Below are 23,605 nucleotides of genomic sequence, written 5' to 3'. Positions count from 1 at the left end.
TTACTGTTTCTCATGTTGAACGGCTATTAAATTATAAGTTCTGATTTAAATCATAACTAGACTTGAGTAGGTTGAATAAGCCACTTCACTAACTTGTGGTTCAAAGGAATGGAAAATCGTCTTGGTTTGATCTAGTGGACTGCTGCTTCTCTGATCCTCATCTGACTTCCTTTTTTGTTTCTGTGATGTCTACGAGGGGGCCCATCATACAACTCAAAACCATCCTGTGAACCACTGAAATGGTCAGCCACAGAGAGTGTATGTAATGTGGCGTCTGCTCGCTGGGATGCCAGGGAGCCCCAAAAATGCTGACGTAGATCTGTAAGTGCGAACCCTTTCATGACCTGCTGTGTTCAAAAAGCTGATTACCTTAAAAATAGTTGCATTTAGTGTGTTTAGACATGAGAACGGTACATACCTGCACAACTCGGGCCCGAACTCATGTCAGCAGACACAGACACGCACACACATGTGCATACACAGACATGGGGGGATGTGGCATCTCAGAGTATGTGCGTCCTGCCCCGGGGCGGTCACTCTTACTTGCTGAGCGCTGGTCTGACACCACATGCAGTTCCGAACATGCTATTTCATTCACTCCTCCCTCGGGAGAACTGCAGAATGTGCTGTCGTCCCCCGATTTACCCAGCCACACAGCTGTTAATGTTAGAGACGGAGCTGGAAGCCGAGCCACCTTGGAGCAAGTGTCCAGGCGCAAACGGCTCACATAATATATGAATACATGCTTGTGTTCCCACGGGGAAGGATTGGAACGACGGAAACCGAAATGTTACTAGATCATATCTGAGTGGTAAGGATTTGAGAGACAGTTTACTTTTTTTTTTTTGCTCACCCCTATTTTAAGTCCTTTACAGGAAAGATGTAAATGTTTTTAAGGGAGGAAGAAAGGAAAGGTTTTTGATGCTAATCTACAATGTGTTTTCTTGTTAGAGTCATTTTCCCTGTCTCGTGGACATCAGTAACGACTGCAGCAGGGGGTACCGGAGCTCTGGTTGAACCAGCGGAGGGAGGCATCCCTGGGTTGAGACAAACTGAGACTAGAACTTTATTTAGGACTGTTTTCTGTTACATTTTTGTCTCAATGTCCTGCATGTGATGTTTGAGGCATAACTGCAGGGCGAAGGAAGGGCTGCCTGGACTCCTGTTCTCATTACTTTACTCCTCCTTTCACATACAGAATGGTACTCTGGAACTGTGCTCAGTTATAAGCTCCAGAAAGAAATGTGAGGCACTTCCTTGCAAAGCACCTGCACTGTCCCTGTCAGGGCTCCAGAAGACTCAGGCAGCGGAGCAGGGTCTCCTTGCGAGAGCATGTGCTTGCTTTCTGGGCGCCCCATCTTCAGAACCGCGATCAGGTAGGCAGCGGCAAGCCCATCTGACACATGAAAATATGGAACGCTTCAGTGAGAGGCGGGGCTGGATTCAATCTGGTCTGTCGCCATCCAAAGCCAGTGTTTGGTCATCTCCTGTCCAGGGTATCCTGTTCAGGAAAACTAGACCTTGCTACATAGATTGTGCCACCCTGGACTCCTCTCATCAGCCCCCCCAGCTCTCCGTACCACCTCAGAGGGGCGTAATGTCACCTATGGTGCCATTCTTAAAATTGGGGCGCCTGGGTGGCTCAGTGGGTTAAAGCCTCTGCCTTCGGCTGAGGTCATGATCCCAGGGTCCTGGGATCAAGCCCCGCATCGGGCTCTCTGCTCAGCAGGGAGCCTGCTTCCTCCTCTCTCTCTGCCTGCTTCTCTGCCTACTTGTGCTCTCTGTCTGTCAAATAAATAAATAAAATCTTTAAAAAAAAAATGGGATTTGCCTTGGGGCATGTGGGTGGCTCAGTTGCTTAAGCAGCCTACTCTTTGTAGGTCATGATCTCAGGGATTGAGCCCCATATCGGGCTTCCTGCTCCACGGAGTCTGCTTGTCTCCCTCTGCCTCTGCCTCTGCCCCTCCCCCTGCTCTCTCAATCAATCAGTCAATCTTTAAAAACATGATGCGCCTTCAGGCACTCCTGATTTCTCAACTCTCTTTGGATGCTGCCTCTAAAAATAATAAAAGCAGTGCCTTCATTGCCTGCTGTGTAAAATTAAATTTATCTTTAAGCTGATTTTAGTATTCTGGGGCTTTCTGAGCTGACCATAACACCAGTGGTGTTAGAATATTAGCACATTCTCAGTCACCCTTGTGATGAACATTGTGAGCTTTTTTTCCTTTGTACCCTTATTTAGATGTACCCCAGATATGTATGCCCTACAGAACATCTTGTTTTAAATAGCTTTAAATAGCTTGGGTGGCAGGGGTTGGAGGGGGTGCACCTGGGTGGCTCAGTAAGCTAAATGTCTGCCTTCTTCTCAGGTCATGATCTCAGGGTCCTGGACTAGAGCCCTGTGACAGGCTCCTTGCTCAGTGGGGAGTCTGCTTCTCCCTCTCCCTCTGCCTCTCCTTTGCCCTGCTTGTACTCACACACTCTCTCTCTCTCAAATAAATAAAATCTTTTAAAAAACAATAAATTAATAGCTTTATTGGGGACACCTGGGTGGCTCAGTCAATTAAGCACCTGACTTTGGTTCAGGTCATGATCTTGGGGTCTTGGGATTAAGCGCTGCGTCTGACTCCCTGCTCAGTGGGAAGTCTGTTTCTCCTTCTGCAACCCCCACCCACTGTGTGCTCTCTCTCTCTCATTCAAATAAATAAAATTTTAAATAAATAAATAGCTTTATTGAAAAGTAATTTACATACAAAAAAATTCACCCTTATGAAGGTACAGTTTGATGACTTTTACTAAATTTATACAGCTGTGCAGCCATCACCACAATCCAGTCTTAGAATACTTCACCCCAGAAAATTCTCTTGTGCAGGAAGTCTTCTTTCCCACTCCCACAGTAGGCAACTGCTGACCCATTTGCTGCCTCTGCGATTGTGCTGTCACTGGGATCACAATAGGCAGGCTTTCATGTCCAACTTCTCTCAAGTGGCATCATGTGTTTGAGGCATGGCCATATTGTATGTAGCGCGTTCAAGAATCTGTTCCTTTTTATTGCTGAGGAGTATTCCATTGGGCAGACACAACATCTTTTGTTTATCCATTTGCCGATTGATGAGCATTTAAGTTGTTTCAGGTATGGGACTATTCTGAAGAGTGATGGTGTGAACATCCATCTCCAGTTCTTGGTGTGGTCGTATGTGTTCATTTCCCCTGAGTAGAATTGTTTAGTCATACAGTAAACATGTGCTTAACCTTTTAAGAAACTGCCAGACAATCTCAGAACATCATTTTTGAGGCTAGTAAGGACCGAAGAAGCAGCAGTGTGCGCTATGCAGGGTGCCGTTGGTCCGGAGTGGTCCTCTGTCCTCTCTCTTCTCCCTGCTCCGCCCCTGTGAGCGTCTCTCTTTTTGTGTCTGTTAACCCGTCAGTCTTTGTTTCTCAGCAATCTCAGTTTATTCAGAATGAGATTATTTAGTGCTCTTCTAAGTTTGGTTTTTTTTCATTGTTTCCCCAACAAGCAACGTATCTTCTGTCAGATGACACAAATAGGAAATGATCTTGTGTGATCTTTATTTCTTGCCTTAGGAGAAAAAAAGTCATTTTCTGAAATCGCTTTTTTAGTCACTGTGAAGGATTCTGTCTGGTTTGTGGTGGACTAGATGGCTGATGTGAACCACTAACTCGTGGGCTGTGAGAAAAGTCCAGTCAGTGTCCAGACAACAAGAGGGGGTGGCTCTGGGTTTGAGCCCTGGCCCTGCTCTTGGTCTGACTGAGCACTGCATTCTGGGTCATCCCTGGCCCTCCAGCCTTCTGGCGGTGATGTTTGTTAACTGGACACCCAGCAGCCATGTAAATGCCCCATGAAGATTCTGAACAGATTCCCCACCACACAGTAGCTCTGCTTGCATTCCAAGGGGCTTTCCCACATGTGAGAAAGCCTCCCACAAGCTTCATTCCCCTGAACTCCCCAAGCAGAAGCACTGTGTTGCCAGGTGAAACAGGACAGGCTCTGGGACAAAAACACAGGTTCCTGTTCCCACTTCATCACTTACCACTGGCATGGTCTCAAATAAGCAATTCACTTATAAGCTTCAATTTCCTTATCTCCTATGTGTAGGAGTAATCATATCAATGCAGTAATCATAAAACACTTGAGATGGCACTTGTCATGGACTAGGTGCTTACTGAATGCTAGTTGGATCCTTTGTTCCACAGAAGTTGATAAGCCATCATCTGGTAGCCTGGGAGACAAGGGGGAAGAAAGACCACCTAGGAACCGCCACCCTTACTGTATCCCTTTGTGTTCAGTTCAACATGCTGGTTTTCCTGACCAGGCACTGTGCTTGGCTGAAGGATGCAAAGGGGAAGGAGACTGTCTGGTATAAAACATGGACACTGGGCACCTGGGTGGCTCAGTTGGTTAAATGGATGCCTTTGGCTCAGGTCATGATCCCCGGGTCCTGGGATTGAGCTCCACGTCAGGCTCCTTGCTCAATGAGGGTCTGCTTCTCTGCCCCTCCCCTGGCTTATGTGCATTCTCTCTCTCAAATAAAATCTTTAAAAACAAAAAACAAAAATGAAACATGGACACAGATTGTTGGCAGTAGAGGAGGTTCCACAAAACACAAGCGTGTGTAGGGGCACCTGGGTGGCTCAGTGGGTTAAGCCTCTGCCTTCAGCTCAGGTCATGATCCCAGGGTCCTGGGATTGAGCCCCACATCAGGCTCCTTGCTCAGCAGGGAGCCTGCTTCCCTCTCTCTTTCTGCCTGCTGCTCTGCCTACTTGTGATCTCTCTCTCTCTCTGTGTGTCAAATAAATAAATAAAATCTTAAAAAAAAAAAAGTTAGGGTGTGTCAACTGTCAAGACCCTCCAGCATTGCAGGGTGCTTGGGGGGGAAGGGGTGGAGGCTGCCCCAGCCTATGGAAAAGACTCTTGTTCTCAAAACCTAAGTAGGGCCCTTCTGCTGCAGCAGCCATTGAAGAGAAGCAGCCATGGCTCTGCGCTACCCCATGGCCATGGGTCTTAACAAGGGCCACAAGACAACCAAGGATGTGAGTGAGCTGATGCATAGCTGTCCCCAGCACCTCACCAAGCACGCCAAGTCATGCAGGATGGGTTCAGTGGGTGTGCTGCTTTGCTCCCTATGAGCAGCGCACCAAGGAACTGCTCAAGTTCTCCAAGGACAAGTGGGCACTCAAGATGATCAAAAAAAGAACCAGACTCACATCCACACCAGGAAGAAGTGAGAAGAGCCGAAGAATGTCCCAGCCACCATAGGAAGGTTTCCAAGGCTGCCAAGAAGGACTCAGTTCCTCCTCCAGCTCTGTGCATAACAAAACCTTAACGAAAGAAGAGGAAGGTGGGGGGCACGGACTTCCAGGGCCAATGTGTTGAATTCCTAGCCCAAAGGGCATTTCTCATCATTGCATCCTGTTTGGGTTGTTGTCTGTTTATTGTATATAAAGCACTTCAATAAAGTTTGTATAAGTGGCAGAAAACAACTATTTTGTGATGCATGATTCTAGGGACCAGGAACCTGTACATGGGCGGTAGGATGGCCTGTCTTTGTTCTGTGATAGCTGGGGCCTCTGTTGGATACTGGAATCATCTGGAGTTTCCTTCACTCACACCTGGAACTGGGGCTGGGATGACCTGAAGTCTGAGCTCAGGTGGGACTTTCACTGAAGCAACTACGTAGGACCTTTCCGTGTGACTCTGGCTTCTCCAATGCGGTGGCCAGGTTCTGAGAACGTGAGTAAGCTTTCCAGCAGAACCAGGCGGAACCTGCATGGCTCTGTAAGACCAAGATTCAGGAGTCACACAATCCCACTGGACTCTGCTACACACCTGGATTCAAGCGGAGGGCACAGAGATCCCACCACTTGATAGGAGAAAGGACAAAGAATTTGTGGCCATTTATTTATTTATTTATTTATTTATTTATTTATTTTAAGGTTTTTATTTGACAGGAGCGCCTGGATAGCTCAGTGGGTTAAAGCCTCTGCCTTCGGCTCAGGTCATGATCTCAGGGTTCTGGGATCGAGCCTGATGCTCAGCAGGGAGCCTGCTTCCTCCTCTCTCTGCCTGCCTCTCTGCCTACTTGTGATGTCTGTCAAATAAATAAATCTTTAAAAAAAAAAAAGGGTTTTATTTGACAGAGAGATAGCACAAGTAGGTAGAACAGCAGGCAGAGTGAGAGGGATAAGCAGGCTGTCTGTTGATCAGGAAGCCCAACATGGAGCTCCATCCCAGGATCCCAGGATCATGGCCTGAGCCAAAGGCAGACGCTTAACCAATTGAGCCACCCAGGCGCCCCAATCTGTGGCCATTTAAAAAATAATAATAACCCTCTCACAAGTACATATAGTGCTGGGCGTGACATAACCAGTTTTCTCTCTTTCTGTCCATTCCACTAAAAGTCTAAGAACCCCTTGAGCATGAACTGAGACCTAATTGCCCTTGGCCCAAGCCCCCCCTGGCAGAGCAGCATGCTTGGTTCACAACACGTACATTTAGCCTGTGTGTGTGTAATGAATTGAATCCCTCTCTTTTGCAGGTTAGCTGGCCCCTGGTGATCCCGCAAGGTATTAACATAAGGGGAATTGTGACTCTGAACCAGACTAGAAATCCACTGGGTAAACCCACCACCAGCCACAGTCATGCCGGTGTGAAAAGATGAGCACTGCCCTTAGACCTCAATCTGATTTCCCCCTTTATTCTCTTCGGGGACATCTTTCGATCTAGATTTCTGAGCAAGAGGTGCCCTCTCTCCAATTTGCTTCCACTTTAATTCTTGCTGAGCAATGGGATCTTTTTCCCAGTGTGCTCGGGCTGCTGTGGCACACATGTCCTCTTTTCCGTGGCCTTTGAAATCATGAGGTGTCCCGAGAAGTGCCAGTGAGGAAGCCCTAAGGTTTCAGGTCTGATCACCGTCAGGGGTGAGTGGGATCCTCAGCTTTAGCCATTAGAGTGGGCTTTTTTTTTTTTTCCATTTACTCACTCAATGTTTATTCAGTACTTACTCTGAACCCCATGCTACTGAGTAGGACACCTTCTGGCCTCTCTTACACGGGTGAGTAAATGGACAGCGTGACTTTGTGCTGAGGATACAGTGCTGAGGAGTAACACCAGAGCCCTGTGATATCTGGATCTATTCCCAGACTTGATGTGGAAGCCGGGTTGCTCAGGGCTGGCTTCCTAGAGCTGAGCCAGGTGGGGAGTCAGAGGAGGAGAAGAGGTAGAAGTGAAGACAGCACAAGGTGCTTGGGGAGGGAAGCAGTACCTGCAGAGATCCAGGGTCTGGAGAGATGATGGAGAATTCCAGAAACTGATGCCATGCAGCTCAGTCTGACTGGAGTTCCGAGTGGAGAGAGAGATGCAGGGATTGGAGCTCTCTCCACCCGGACAGTAGTGTCCTGAACTTAGTGTCCACCCATCTGTTCTCTTCCGAAGTTTCTAGGCTCCTGCCTTAAACTCCAATGGTGCTTTATTTTATTTTTTTTTTTTAAAGATTTTATTTATTTATTTGTCAGAGAGAGAGCGAGCGAGAGTGAGCACAGGCAGACAGAGTGGCAGGCAGAGTCAGAGGAAGAAGCAGGCTCCCTGCAGAGCAAGGAGCCCGATGTGGGACTTGATCCAATGACGCTGGGATCATGACCTGAGCTGAAGGCAGCTGCTTAATCAACTGAGCCACCCAGGCGTCCCTCCAATGGTGCTTTAATAATCATAATAAAACAACAACAATAATAACTAATATCTGTACAGTACTTTTAAGGTTTTATTTTGCAGACAGTATCTCACCGAATCTTTAAAAAAAAAAAAACAAAAACCTTTTGAAAAAATAAGCCAGGTGATATGCCATGTAATTGGTAGTTTAGGAAAACTGAGAAGTAGGAAACCTTGTGATTTACCCCAAATTATGGGGACTGAAACTACAAGTCAAGTCTCTTGCCGACAAAGGCCCCACTCTCTCCCCAGGGAAAGGTTGCCTTGATTGATTAGTCTGCAAGGAGATAGTTTTGTGTTCCCTTTGAGAAAACTCAACACACAAGACACTATTTCAGCCATGCTGCCTGGCCACCATCAGGCCAGGTGTGAACTGTGGCCCCAGGTTTTCGTGAGCGACCCAGAGTCGTTTGCGTGTTTGTGGAGATCAGAACAGCCCAAATATGTGGGATCCCAGTGGACACAGGTCAGTTTCTGGACACAGGCGAGGAGGCCTCCACACCAGGCGTCCCTCCCCAGTAAAACCCACTGTTGTAGAGCATGGCCTTAATCTGTTCTTTGACACTCAGCAAACTCCCCCAGAAACTGAGCAGGAAGGTTCCGTGAGCAGCAGGTTTCTCTGAAAGGGGTGAGCAGAGAGAGACGTGACATGGGAATGCCATTGAGCAGTCAGATGGTGACTGACACTCCCTTTAGCTGAGCCTGGCTGAGAAGACTGGGCCAGATGGAGAAGCACGGCTCACTGAATCCACTGAGCCCTTGGGATGATAAGAACCTCGGAACTCTCTATGTGGGTGACTGGCCTCACTTGCCCACATTTCGCCATCCTCAGTAAACAACAGCACACACATCTGCAAAGAATGAACAGAGTAAAGCACTCAAGCAGACACACTGACAAGGTCATCTGAGTGGACCACAGGTGGTCGGGCTCCTCCCAGAGCCCTCAGGGACCTTGATGAACCTTCCACCGTTTTGTACTTGGAAATCGAGATGGCCTAGAAGCTACATACCAAATCTTTTTACTAGATGGGACTTTTGCTGTTTTCAGGATCTGTAGGAAGAAAGCCAGAGGAGAGACAACTGGGTAGAGGACCGGCTTTGTCTTTCTTTTCAAAGATTCTGTGATTTCTTGATCAGCTGATACAAGGGAGGTGTTTACTAGAATCCATTCATCTTCAGGGCCTTGTCTTGAGGTTAGCAGATTCAAATCAGACTTGTTACAGACTCTACAGAAACCAGCCTCGTTGGTTGGAAGACGGAATTCTGATTGTTCGGGAGGATGGAAGTGGAGGATGGAGAAAGGAGATGGCGATGATCATCCGATTTCTTTCCACTCTGAACTCTTACCAGCTGGGAAGGAGCCTCCCATCTGAGGCGGTCAAACAGAGCAGTGCTGTCGAGAATAACCACCTTCTCCTCCTGCTGTAAAAGTACAGTATTGGGGGGCACCTGGGTGGCTCAGTCGGTTAAGCATCTGCCTTCGGTTCGGTCGTGATCTCAGGGTCCTGGAATCAAGTCCTCTTCTCAGTGGGGAATCTGCTTCTCCCCTGTTCATACTCCCTCCCTCTCTCAAATAAATAAAATCTTAAAAAAAAAAAAGAGCTCCGTGTGCATGGTCCTGTATGGGAACAGGTAACATAACAGATAACACTGTGCAAAGGTACGCACCTCACGGTGGGAGCAAACCAGACTTTGAACCCCTCCCCACTGAGCAGGAACTTTCAATGTCATCTTGTTCTCGAATGCTCCTCTTTCTCTTGGTAACAAAATTCTGCCATTTTCTGCTCCCATGTTTTTCTACACTGATTTATCCCTTCTGTACAAAAATTCTATCACTGAAGTCCTTGGTCTCTGCACCTGAAAAGTCTCCGAGATCCATTCTGTGTGGAAACGTTATTCGTCTGCTATATGCCCTACAAAAGTGCTTATAGCCTGTGTCTCTTGGCTCAATCCAGGTCAGTGCTCATTCATGTCCTCAATTCTCAGTGAGGAGCTCGGCATTGAGGATAAAATGGTAACCACTTAACCATCCCCTCTCTCAAGAGCATGGAGCTACTCTCAGTAGCAATAAGAACAAGTCCCATGCCTTCAAGAGGTTTATAGTTGGTAGGAGAGGTAAGTAAACAGACAGACTCCATGCGTGGTGACCAGCTGCATGGAACTGTCACCATGACCGGAACAGGACTGTGGCAGAGCAGCGCAGGATGGGCTCACAGTCCAGGGGCCAGCAGGACCTCAGACAGGAGCTCTAGTGCATGGAATTTATAGAGGCGAGGCGCCAAGGAGAGAGGGAGTGAGGGAAGAACATGGGCCGGGGAATGAAGATAAGCCAGGAGACTAACTTCAGCTGAGAACAGCCACTGTTGACTTAGTTCGCAATTCTGCTGGGCAGTTCTGGTCTGGACGGGGCTCTGCCGCTCTTGGCTGGGCTTACTCCCATGTCTGAGGTCAGGCGGTAAGGCAGTTTGGGCGGCTGGTTCCAGAGAAACACATGTACTCATTGTACCACAAAGTTGATCTCATCTTGAGTCAGGGCGGCCAGACTTATTACCTGAAGCCATGCCAGCCAGCCATTGGCTGTAGGCTGTCATGAGAGCAGCCGCCTAGCTGTGCTCTGAGGAACTCATGGAGGAGAGCCCAAAACAAGGGGAGAGAGGGGCATTCGTGAGTTTGCAACCAGTACTCACAGACGCTGGAGACTGTGTAACCACTCCCTGATGGAGACTTGGGCAAGCATCTTCTGCATCTGCTGTAGGTCTCTACCCTGAAGCCTAAAGGATAAGATTTGGCTACCTGAAGTGTGGGGAAAGTGTGCTGGGTAAAGCTGACCATACTTGCAGACGGCCAGAGCCATGAGAGAGTAAGGCCAGTCCCAGACTTGTGAGTGATGGGGATGGACAGTGTTGAGAACATGTGGGCTGCAGAGGTGTTCAGGAAGCTGATGTGAAGTGTCTCATTTGATTGTATATAATGAGGATAGCACTGTTGAGGCATTAGCCCAATATTTCTGTGTTGGTCAGTATAGACTAAGTTCTATCCCATAACAAACAACACCCAAATCTTTGTAGTTTAAAAGGAGATTATTTCTCATTCTTGCTACATCCTTTGCCATCAGTTGGGGGTTGCGGTTCCCTGTTGTTTTCACATAAGGCCCCAGGCTGACAGAGCAACCACCATCCACAGCATTCCTCCCGTAGTTGCCAGAGTGCAGTGATAGCCCCCGCAAACAACAAGAAAAACCAGACTTTAATCTTGAAAGCATCTTTAGGAATAGAAAGTCACCACAAAAATGCTGAAATTACTCCTCATCAAAGAGATAGGTCAGTCCTAAACATGTATCCATAAAATAAAATATATAAAGAAAAAAATGATAGAATGATAAAGAGAAAAGGACAACCCTTTATCGGAGAGCCCTGAAAAACTGACACGACAGTAAGAAAGAGATAAATAAATCCTCAGAGACATGTTTGCATTTGGCGATCTAAAGCAAACCAGCAGTGAAACTAGAAACTGTCTTGGGGTTTCTTCGTGAGACGTGGGAGCAGGGGTCTTCAAGGTTGGGAGGTCCAGTAGGAGTCAGGCCCACATTACGCTGATGGGCTCTGATCCTTAGGATCAAATGGAAACCACCTTCCCTTGTCTAAATCCCAGGGGATGTAGGGACAAGAGCGTGACTGTGCAGTGAGACAAGAATAAGTGATATGACCCCTCCCTGAGGTTCTGAGCACAGGCCAGCCCTTGTGTGGATCTGTGGACCTTTGTGGATCTGTGGTCTAAACTTGCATCACTGAGGTAGTCCACTAAACATCAGGCTGTGAGCTGAAGTCCTGTGCAAAACTGGTAATGCCCCTTTGTGTCTGACAGAAGCAGTCCTCTTTGGAATAAGGACAGCTTCATCCCACACCTTGGGAAATCCCCCCAAATAATCTTCAGGTTCAAAGAACAGTCATAGTCAAATATAAGCACGCACACACACACAAAAACAAAACGATATAGACTAGAACCAGCAGAAGCAGACCCATCCAGGCTTCAGATAATGAAATTACAATATTTAAAGACTAATAAACAATGTCTGCAGGGGATGGGAAACTATGACAAGACCTCACAGATTTGTGAGAGAACTAAACAGAACTTCGAGAACTACAAAACAAAATAGCCGAATTTTCATCTGTACCATGAAGGCAGAGAACTTTGAGTCCAGAGAGGGGAAACGCAGACTCGAAGTCACACAGGCAGTCAGCGGCACAGACAAAGCCCGGGCTCAGGCCCGGCCTCCCCATCCTCTGTCCTCCCCCAGTGATTCCAGCAGATAAGCAAGGCCTCCACTGGGCAGAGCTACCTCTCTCTGCTGAGTGGTCTCAGAGAGTATTTGGATTTGTTCATCCATTAACAAGAAAGGGAAGGGGTCCCCTGAGTGGCTCAGTTGGTTAAGCATCTGCCTTTGGCTCAGGTCATAATCCCAGGGTCTAGAGATTGAGGCCTGCATCAGGTCAGAGGAGAGCCTGCTTCTCCCTCTCCCTCTGCCTGCTACTCCCCCTTCTCTCTCTCTGTGTCAAATAAAGTATTAAAAAAGAAAAATGAAGGGAAGTAGAAGCTAGGACTTTTTGCAGGAATTTTTGTTAACAAAATTCTTTTTGTGTCAGGATACCATGAATTCCTGTTGTAGGAATCTGTAAGATGCACGCTTATTTCCTTCTTCAATGCCTGAAACTTACAACATTTGTTTTATTTTGATTGCTGTTATTATGGAAAATGGAGGGGGAGAACTGTTCTTTCCAACTCCCACTTGGAGAAATATGTCCCCCCAAATCCATACATCTTCAAACTAAATGTACCGAGAATCTCATGGTCTCTTTGGGACAGAGGCCCCTCTCCAAAAAGAGCCTGTTGTTCTTGGTCCTAACTCTAGATGCTAAGGCAGTTATCTCACCCAGGGGTTTTTGAGATGAGGGGCAATTTCCTGTTTTGGAGACACTGTTGGTAATAATTCACCTGTGCTCACCCGATGTCAGCGAGTGGTCCTCATGGAGCTTCTGCAATGTGGCCCTGGGCTCCCCAAGCAGTAGCCCACGATGATCACAGTACCCGACAAAGAAGAGAAACGTCCCACTTTTAATTAGGCAGAGGACTCAAGTAAATATCCAGGGCACGATGTCAGAAATGCAGACTTGCAGATTAGGACCGCGCTGGCAAAATGTTCAGTAAGCCTTGGGTGCAGAAGAGGAAATGTGTAGGACAGAGAACAAGCTCCCACGTGTGCTCCAAGAGCTAGGCTGCCCTCAAGTTGCTTTGTGCAGGGGCTGCTAATCCCTTCTGCAGTTACATCCCTCTCTATGGCATGTAGCTCGAAATAGGCCACGTATTTGTTTTCCACTGCCCAGTTCCGTGGGACCTTCATTCTTGCGTCCTTGGTACCCATTCCAGCACATCTAGCCCCTAGTAGGTTCTCAATCGATGCGTCATGGGTGAAAGAGGCCTTCCGTGACTGTGTCCCCAGGCAAAGAGGGCGTCCACATGTCTCCAGCATTCCTTCTGGCAGGTCTGACACAGACCTGAGGGCAGGTGTCCTTCTGTTGAAGAATCTGATAAGATCTGTCTTCAAAACCTTCCCAAGTTTCTGTGAACTGCTCACAGCAGGCTTCCCACTGGAGGGCTCACTTTCTCAGTTTCCTCTGGCTAGACATTCTACCTCTGCTTCCACTGAATTGGTTCAGTTTGTGAATGATTTCACCATCCCACACACTCTGCTGCACTATCTTGACTCAAATGTGGAGCCGAGTCTCTTGAGTTTCACAAAAACCTCACCCACACCGGTGAGGTTATCTTTCGAACTTTATAGAAGCTTTGAAGAGATTGTGGGCTAGGGGTAGTCTATGAGGCACAGCATAAGCTCAGTAGTTTTGAATATTAGATATTCCAGGGTGTTTTTTTAAGGATCTTATTTTCAAGCTATCTCTAGACCCAATGTGAGGCTTGAACTCACAACCCCAAGATCAAAAGTCACTCTCCCTTCTGACTGAGCCAGCCAGGTGCCCCTAGATATTCCAGTTTTCACAAGACATTTTCCTGCCATCCGTATAGGTTGTCCATCTTTTTATCTTCTCTCCTCTTCTTTGTCTACTCCAACCTCTGAATTAATTAATTAATTAACTTATCTATTTATTAGATTTGATTTATTTGACAGAGACCGAGAGCATAAGCAGGGGGAGTGGCAGGCAGAGAGAGAGGGAGAAGCAGGCTTCCCGCTGAGCAAGGAGCCCAATGTGGGGCTCGACCTCAGGACCCCAGGATCAAGAACTGAGCTGAAGGCAGATGCTTAACTGACTGAGCTACTCGGGTGCCCCCCACCTCTGAATTTCTGATCATTTTTAACATAAACATGTCCTGTCTGTATTCCTGACATGACACATGCTCACCTTTGCCCTCCAGGTTCAACTTCTTTGGAGGAGGCCCCAGACGCAAATGACTTCGACACGCCGAGACAGCGGAGGAGAAGAGTCAGAAGAAAGCAAAAAGGGCAGATTATGTGAGCATCCCTGAGTCCTGAGAAGATTTCTAGCATGGCTACCTCCCATGACTAAGCCCTTGGGGTTAGGCAGCATAATAGCATCCCTACCAAGGTTTTGATATCTTAGCAAATGGGGCTTTTTGACCCATCATTCCCAAGGCCAAGCTTGGGGAAGAAGTAAGATCCTTGAGGTCCCCCTCACGGGGCAGGTGGGGAGACAGCATAGCGTGGATGTCTACACATGGGCCAAGGCAGCCTCCAAGGGTTCACAGGACCCAGAGTGGAGAGCAGTAGGAAGGTCTCCCATGCCAGCTAGAGCAACATGAGGTAGCAAAGGTCTAGACAGCCTCACTAAGCCTCCTGAGGCCACAGAGGACAACAGGAGAAAATGGAGTGTCTCCCGGGTCACAAGAGGAGTGCCAAAGGATCTGATAAATCCTGGATGTAAGGGCCTGTCAACTCAGTGGGTCACTCCATGGATGGATGCTTGAGGCTCCGACAGGCTGGAGTGTATCTCTGCAGGTCCTGACATCAACAGATGACAAAGACCAGAGTCCCTTTCCCAAAAAACGTAACACCACACGGAACTGAGGAGAGGGGGAATAGGTGAGACACTGAACTGACTGAGAGAACTGGGGTCTCAAAATAGAAATGAGTTCCGTTCTAGAAGGAAGTTTACTGTTGACACCCATGTGTATCTCGTTTAACACCTCTGGTAGGATCTGCCCTTCCTGGCGTCAGTAAATGATTTAGAATCTTTTGTTATTTTAGTGGGTGTTATTACTTCCTGAAAAATAGATCAGCACATTTATTGGAAAGTATTTTCTACACTATTAAATTGAGTTCATCTCAAGTGAGCTCTTGATTTTTTTTTTAAGATTTTATTTATTTATTGACAGAGAGAAATCACAAGCAGGCAGAGAGGAGGAAGCAGGCTCCCTGCCAAGCAGAGAGCCTGACGCGGTCCTCGATCCCAGGACCCTGAGATCACGACCCGAGCCTAAGGCAGAGGCTTAACCCACTGAGCCACCCAGACACCCAGAGCTCTTGTTCTGATTCTTGATCTTGCTCATTGTTTTAGAATTATAATTTTTTCCTTGGACTATGGAATTTGATTTTGCATGCTCATTTTCACTGGGAAATTTTCTGTTAGTTTGTCATAAAGATTTGTTTCTGTCTGTCACACACTCTCTCTCTGTGCCCCTCCATCCCTCTACAGAAATCTTGAGGTTGATTCTGTACAGAATGTTGTTGGTGCCCTACCCAGAAGCCTTTGCCTGCTGGTGCGCCCCTCCTCTATCTGCTGTGAGCTTTGGATGCTCCCTTCCCTGGAGAACTACTCTGGGCTTAATTTAGAAGATGCCTCACTGACATGGGGACACAAAAGACCAGACCAAGGGTGACTCAGTCAGTTAAGTGTCTGCCTTCGGCTCAGATTGTGATCCCAGGGTCCTGGGATCAAGAACCACATCGGGTTTCCTGCTCAGTGGGGAGTCTTCTCCCTCTCCCTCTGCTCCTCCCCCCAGCTCGTGTTTTCTCTCTCTCTCTCTCTCAAATGAATAAATAAAATCTTAAAAAAAAAAAAACAACACAAAAAACCAGACCCTTTGCCTCAAAATGGGATTAATTTTGTGATACAGTTCATGCCTAAGAGGCCCTGTAGGGGCAAGCCCATGCTGGGAGTTTGTGATGGTTCATTTTATGTGTCAACTTGATTAGGCCATGGAGTGTCCAGACATTTGGTCAAACACAATTCCAATGAAGGTTTCTGGATGAGATTAACATTTGAATCTCTAGGGTGAGAAAAGCAGATTGCTCTCCCTGGTATGGGAGAGCCTCATCCTATCCACTGGGGAGCTGAATAGAACAAAAGGCTGACCCTCCCATGAAAGAGAAAATTCCTTCAACCTGAGTGCCTTCAAACTAAGACATTGGGTTTTTCCTGCCTTTGGACTCAAACTGAAACACTGGCTCTTCCTGGATTTCAAGCCTCCGGGCCTTCAGCCTGGAACTATACCATCGTTTCTGGTCTCCAGCTTGCAAACTCACCCTGCAGATTTTGGATTTTGTCTGCCCCAGAAACACATGAATCAATTCTTTAGAGAAGTTCCCTAGACAGATGATGATGGATGGATGGATGGGTAGGCAGATAGATAGATAAAATCGTATTGGTTCTGTTTCCCTGGAGAACCCTAACACCCGTCCTTCTAACATACGTCCTTGCTCACTTTCTTCCCCTTTCCTACCCTACACTCTCCTTCCCCTCTCTGCACAGTAGCCCCGAGTAAATCGCTTGCACCGAAATCTCTGTCTCAGACTCAACTTCGAGAGAATTCAACTTACCACTCCTTCCAGTTAGCAGGTTACAGTTACAGTCCACAACCAGGTCTTGATTCAAATCTCAAGTCCTACAGTCCTACAGTTCTGGAGGTATCACAGATCTGACTCCTGAGCCCTGTTCTTGAGGCTTAGTTCAAATTTTAGCTGTGAACCTGTGTTCATTCTCCAGCCTATGAGGCCTACAACTGTCAACCAGCAGTTCTTCCCTCTTCTTTCAGAGGCCAGATAGCTCTGCTCTGATCTAGCCTCCGGCTTCAAATGCTCCCATATCCCATGGAGTGGAGTTACCCCGCAAGATCAGAGCTCCTGGCAGCTGCTGACAGCCTCAGGTCCCAGGACCCAGCCAACTTGAGGTCCTAGCTTTGCTCACTACTTTACTTTCATTTCCCAGTTCTGGTCCTCTGAGATATTTAATCCCAGAATTTTTCTGCAATATTTTTTATTGGTGTATAATTTCCATGCCATAAAATATGCATATTGTTAAGTGTATAGTTCAATAAATTTGATAAATGAATCTCCCCAAGTGACCCACACTCAATAAGATACAGGAAATCTTTATCACCAGTACTGCTCTGCACTCATCCACAGCTGATACTCCACCAAACGTCAAAGGCAACCGTTGTAATTTTTGTCTCCGTAGATTAGTTTGGCCTGTTCTAAAGCTTCATATACGTAGAATCCTACAATATGTGCCTTTCGGTGTCTGGCTTCTTTTGCTCGACATAATGTTTCTGAGGCATACCAATGTTTTAAATTACTTACTCCTTGATTTACATTACTAATAAACATTGCATGAATATACTATGCCTGTTAATCCATTCTCTTGCTAATGGACAGTTGGATTATTTCCAGTGTTTGGCTATTGTGAATAAAGCTATTATACACATTCTTCTATTAAATATTTTTATTGCTATATATTCACATACCATAAAATTTACTCATTAATGATGCACAATTCAATGATGTTTATTATATTCACAGAGGTATGTAGCCATCACTATAATCTACATTATGAAGTTTTTCATCACCCCCAAAAGAAAACTATGTTTTCTTCTAAGAACTTTACAGTTTTAGCTCTTACACTTAGATCTGGGATCTATTTTAATTTTTTGTGTATGGAGTGGGTAGCAGCTCAACTTCAATCTTTTACATGTGGATATCCAGTTGTTCTAACATCAGTTTTGAAAGAAACCATTCTTTCACTCCATTGAATTGACACCGGTGTCAAACAATCAATGAGCCACAAACATGCAGGTTTATTTCTTGACTCTCAACTCTAATCCCTTGATCTATATGTCTATCCCTATGCTGTACCACATTGTCTTAATCGCAGTAGCTTGGTAATATATTATGAAATCAGGAACTTTATTTCCTTTCAAAGTTATTTTAGCTCTTCTGGATCCCCTTCATTGCTATATAGAATCAGCTTGTCAATTTCTACCCCCCCCCCAAATTTTTAAAAGCCAGCTGGGTTGTGATAGGGATTTTATTGAATCTAGAAATCTTTTCTTTTAAACTCAATTTTTTTAATTTAAAAATTTTCTTAATTAACATACAATGTATTATTTGCTTCAGGGATACAGGCTGTGACTCATCAGTCTTACACAGTTCACAGCACTCACCACAGCACATACCCTCCCCAGTGTCCATCACCCAGCCACCCCGTCCCTCCCACCACCCTCAGTATTGACATTTTTTAAAGATTTTTAAAATACCAAATCTTCTTTAAAAAAGAAAAGATTTTATTTATCTACTTGAGAGAGAGAGAGCATGAGAGGGGAGAAGATCAGAGGGAGAAGCAGACTCCCCATGAAGCTGGAAGCCCGATGTGGAACTTGATCCCAGGACTCCAGGATCACGACCTGAGCTGAAGGCTTAACCAACTGAGCCACCCAGGCGCCCCAATACCAAATCTTCTAATCAGTAAGCACAGAATGTCCTTTTATCGATTTAGGGCTCCTCTAACTTTCAACCTTGCACTTTTTTTGGTTAAATTTATCTATGTTCTTGTACATGGAATTTTTTTCTGATTTCATGTTTGATTATTCATTGCCAGTATATAGAAATGGAATTGATTTTTTGTATATTGATGTTGCATCCTATAATTTGCTCAACTTATCTGTTCTAATACTTTCCTATAGATGCCTTAGATTATGTCATCTTATAGATATAGTTTTACCTCTTCCTTTCCCATCTGGATGCATTTTATTTCTTTTTCTTGCTTTTTTTTTTTTTTTATTGACCACAAACCTCCCATACAATATAGATGGAAGGGGCAAGAGCAGACATACTTGTCTTGTTCCTGACCTTACGAAGAGGAAGGCATTCAGTCCTTCACCATTAAGTATGATGTTATGAACATTCTTGAATAAGTCTTTTTTATAGATGGAGGTCTTCATTTCACTTGAGTAAATTCTTGGGTCTAGAATCCCTGGATCACATTGTAGGTATATGTTCAACTTTACAAAGAACTGTCAACCTGTACAGAACCATCTTTTAAGTTTATTACGTGTTTCAGAAGACAAGAAGAACCCCCCAAACTGGGAACTTCTGCTGCACCTTCATTAGAAGTCTTCCCAGTGAAGAACTCAGCAATCCTGTGACCCACAAGAAGTTTTCAAGGCACAGTTTGTACATGTCCGTTCGTAAGCTCCTACTTTGTCCACAGCACAAAACCCCCTCTAACTCCTCCTCAGTTATTCCCCCAAGAGGAGCCCAGCTGGACCACAAAATGCATCCTAAACCAGTGTCCATTTTGTCTACATGTGATGTTTTCATGGTGATGTCATCCAAATTATGAGGAATCCCTCTAACCAAGGCAACCATGGAGAGGAGGCTATATAGTGCACGATGATGGAGATATTTTCCTGTCTAGCTGGGCTCCAATTATAGTCCCATTTCTCTACAGTGTGATCCAAAAAAAGCAAACATTCTGCAAGTTCCTAATGCTATCTTGTACACATCTCACACCATGAACTCTGCTACCCATCCAACTGACGTCAGTGTCTTCTTCAACAGGACTGACGTAAGCGTCTTCTTCAATGCACTGACATCCTCTGTAGGCAGGCATCAGATCAGGATAAGCACCTACTTGCTCCCCTCACCTGTGAACCCTCCTTTTTAGACTATCTCTCTGTGGTTCATTAGTTAGCTTTCCATAATCACAAAGATTTCCTTTTTTTTTTTCTTTTCTAAAATGGAAATATTTCTCTTGTTTCGGGAGAGTGTAAAAGTAATCAATGTTTGTTTAAAGAAATAAAGAACCCCAGGTGTGCCTAGGTGGCTCAGTCATTAAGCGTCTGCCTTTGGTTCAGGTCATGATCCCAGGGTCCTGGGATCAAGCCCAGGTTGGGCTCCCTGCTCCACAGGAAACCTGCTTCTCCCTCTTCTTCTCCCCCTGCACGTGTTCCCTGTTCCACTGTGTCTCTCTCTGTCAAAAAAATAAATAAATAAAATCTTAGAAAGGAAGGAAGGAAGGAAGGAACCTGGAAAGTATAAAGCGTAATTCTTCCTTCTATGAAATGGCTAACATAAGTAATAGTTTGGTAAATCCAGAAAAATTTTTTAATGACCAACATTTTTGGAGGTTAACTTTGAGGTTTCTTCTTCCAGTTTTTTAAAATGCTGTTAATAGTTCTCATAGAGAGTCTAATGCCACCATTGTTTTGATCCCCCAATGTCCCCACCTCCATAGCCAAGGAGCTGTCTACAGCCACGTCCCACACAGAAGATGATGTCTACTGCCTTGTCAGGAAGTGCTCAAAACGCCCACAAGGACCCAGCCTAACTGCCATGAGGGAAAGTGGAGTACAATGTCCCCTCTGTAGTGGAAGTGTGACTAGAATAGAGAGAGAGAGCATGTCCTGAATGGGCCTTAGACCTTGAAATTATCGCGAGGATGTTTTCGAACAGCTGCAGATACTATGCAAAACAGACTAAACTCTACCACTTGAGGCATCATTCCAAATCTTGTAAGAAGTATCAAGATGAATCTGGTGCTTCCTCTATCATTCCAACATTTCAGATATCTCAAGATTCAGTAAGGAACAGTAATAGGAGTGAAAGATCTACATCTGATAACACAAAAACTTATCAAGAGAATATAAGCTCTTCTTTTTTTTTTTTTTAAGTAGGCTCCATGCCCAACATGGGCCTTGCACTCATGACTCCTAAGATCCAAAGCCATAAGCTCAAATGACTGAGTCAGCCAGGCATCCCTAATGAGTTTTGTTTTGTTTGTTTTGTTTTTTTAAAGCAGGCTCCATGTGAAACCCAATGCAGAGCTAGAACCCACGACCCTGAGATCAAGATCTGAGCCAAGATGAAGAGTTGGATATTTTTTTTTAAGATTTTATTTATTATGTGTCAGAAAGAGAGACAGCGAGAGAGGGGAACACAAGCAGGGGGAGTGGGAGAAGGAGAGGCAGGCTTCCCCCTGAGCAGAGAGCCCGAAGCGGGGCTCAATCCCAGGACTCTGGGATCATGACCCGAGCAGAAGGCAGACACTTAACAACTGAGCCACCCAGGCACCCCAAGAGTTGGACTCTTAACTGACTGAGCCACCCAGTAGTCACAAGAATACAAGTTCTTCTGGGCATCCCACCCGGAAGACCCTCTTGTGTCAAGAATCATGCTTTACAGACAACATTTCCTGGGTCACTATAACTGTAATTACCTAGTCCAGATCCTTCCTGTGATGTGTCCTATTTATAGGTCTCTTCCTTGGGGAGATCCTAGCTGGATTACTGAAAATTTCATTAGTTGGGGCGCCTGGGTGGTTCAGTCAGTTAAGCATCCGACTCTTGATTTCAGCTCAGATCATGAGCTCAGGGTCCTGGGATGAAAACCCATCTCTGGCTCTGTGCCCCATGAGGAATCTGCTTGTCCCTCTCCCTCTACTCCACTCCCTGCTCACATTCTCTCTCTCTCTCAAATAAATAAATGAATAAAATCTTTTTTAAAATTTTGTTAAAAATTTTGTTAGTCATCTATCAAAGATGTCAGTTTGATTATGGAGAATTTGTGAATCCTCAGCTAGATAAGGAAAACCAATATCAGACTTTTCAAGTAAACATCTGAAGGCTATAGACATCTCAGCATCTTTGTACCTGCTAGTACTGTCTTTAAGGGGAAAACCATATGAAGTCACCTTTCAATAACACAATGTGTCTATTAATATAAGTAATTCAGTCTAAAAACTAAACTAAAATAAAATAAAATAAGATGCTGTTAATACATCATGGATATTTTTGCATGACAGTAAGTATCTAGCTGGAAAGCATTTGTTTTAAAAGCATCACATTCCATTGTATGGAATTAATTAACACAGTAATTAATTCATTTTTATTATTATTTCAACCATATAGAAAAGTACTGAGAATACGACATAAACATGCATGAGCCACTTAGTTATTAGAGAAAAAGTTCAGTTGCATATAAATATTTTCCCCATTTTGTTGTTTACCTTCTGATTTCTCTTTTACTGATGTTTGTGTTATGCATATTTTTATATTCACATAGTTGAATTTATTAATCTTTTTTTTAGGACTTCTGAATTTGAGAAAGGCTTTGACCATGCTGAAATTATGAGGAGATTCTCCTCTTTTTCCTTTTAGAAGTTTTATTGTTCCAACTTTTACATTTAAATATCTTTTTGAGGTTAACAATGTATGGCAAGATATAAGAATCAAGCTTAATTTTTTCCTCAGATGATAGTCCATTTGGCTTACTCCTTAAATAAGAAATTTATTGTATTTCCTGCTTGACTTAAAATGCCATCTTTAATATATGCTAAATTCCCATATATGTTTTGATCTAATACTAGATTTCCCATTCTGTGCCACTCAATTTTCTGGTCCATTGCCATAGTATTTTAATTAACTAATTAATTTAAAATACATAGTAATTTATAATACAGTCATCCTTATTACTCTTCTTTACATAATGTCAATTTTTTGTTCATTTTCACAGGAATTCTTAAATCAGTGTATGCAGTTTAAAAAGAACCATTAATCTATGTTTTCTTTTGAAGATTTTATTAATTAGGCAGAGAGGTGGGGGGAAGCAGGCTTCCCGCTGAGCAGAGAGCCCAATGCGGGGCTCTGAGATCATGACCTGAGCCGAAGGCAGAGGCTTTAACCCACGGAGCCACCCAGGTGCCCCCATTGGTGTGTCTTGAAGAGTAACATTGGATTTAATCATTTAACTTGGGGAGATCTGTTTTTTTATAATGTTGAGTCTTCTTGGAAAAAAGTATCTAGGCCTTTTCATCTAGATTATTTTGATGTTCAGCAACAGTGTTTTCAAGTGGGGTTTTTTATATTTCCTATATATTTCAGATATAATATGTATATATTTTTTAATTTTCAGCATAACAATATTCCTTGTTTTTATAATATATATCTTAATTAGGATTTTTTTTCTATTCTCTTTCAAAATGCAGGTCTGTTTTTCCATCACATCTTCTAAACAGTGGTTATTTGTAAATATAAATATAAGTCAGTTTTACACTTTAGCACTTTCCCGTTAACTCACTTAATTGTTATTCATAATAGTTTTTGCCAGTGATTCTCTCGAGTTTTCCAGTTACTCAATACTGTCATTACAACTAGAAATACTTTTTTTCTTTTTCAATTTAAAAAATAAATTTTAGGGGCGCCTGGATGGCTCAGTGGGTTAAAGCCTCTGCCTTCGGTTCAGGTCATGATCCCAGGGTCCTGGGATCGAGCCCCGCATCGGGCTCTCTGCTCAGCGGGAGCCTGCTTCTCCCTCTCTCTCTCTGCCTGCCTCTCTGCCTACTTGTGATATCTGTCAAATAAATAAATAAATAATAAAATAAATTTTATCTCTTAAAACAGTTTTAAGTTTATAAAAAAAATCATGGAGAAAGTACAGAGAGTTTGTGGGGTACCTAGCTGGTTCTGTCAGTAGAACATGTGACTCTCCATCTGGGGTCACAAGTTCGAGCTCCACACTGAGTGTGGAACTTATTTAAAAAGAATTTTAAAAAACGGAGTTTGTGAGCTTTTTAA

At 44.7% G+C, this 23,605-nt stretch overlaps 1 pseudogene; it reads left to right on the top strand.

The window, feature by feature from the left end:
* Nucleotides 1-4,992: 4,992 nt before the first annotated feature.
* On the top strand, nucleotides 4,993-21,653 carry LOC132010461 (E3 ubiquitin-protein ligase RNF138-like; annotated as a pseudogene).
* The last annotated feature ends 1,952 nt before the right edge of the window (nucleotides 21,654-23,605 follow it).

This window comes from Mustela nigripes, chromosome 2, assembly GCF_022355385.1.
Source record: "Mustela nigripes isolate SB6536 chromosome 2, MUSNIG.SB6536, whole genome shotgun sequence".
In the NCBI taxonomy this organism is placed as follows: Eukaryota; Metazoa; Chordata; class Mammalia; order Carnivora; family Mustelidae; genus Mustela; species Mustela nigripes.
Note: the sequence above shows the minus strand (reverse complement) of the source record. Positions and strands in the feature narration are given on the sequence as shown.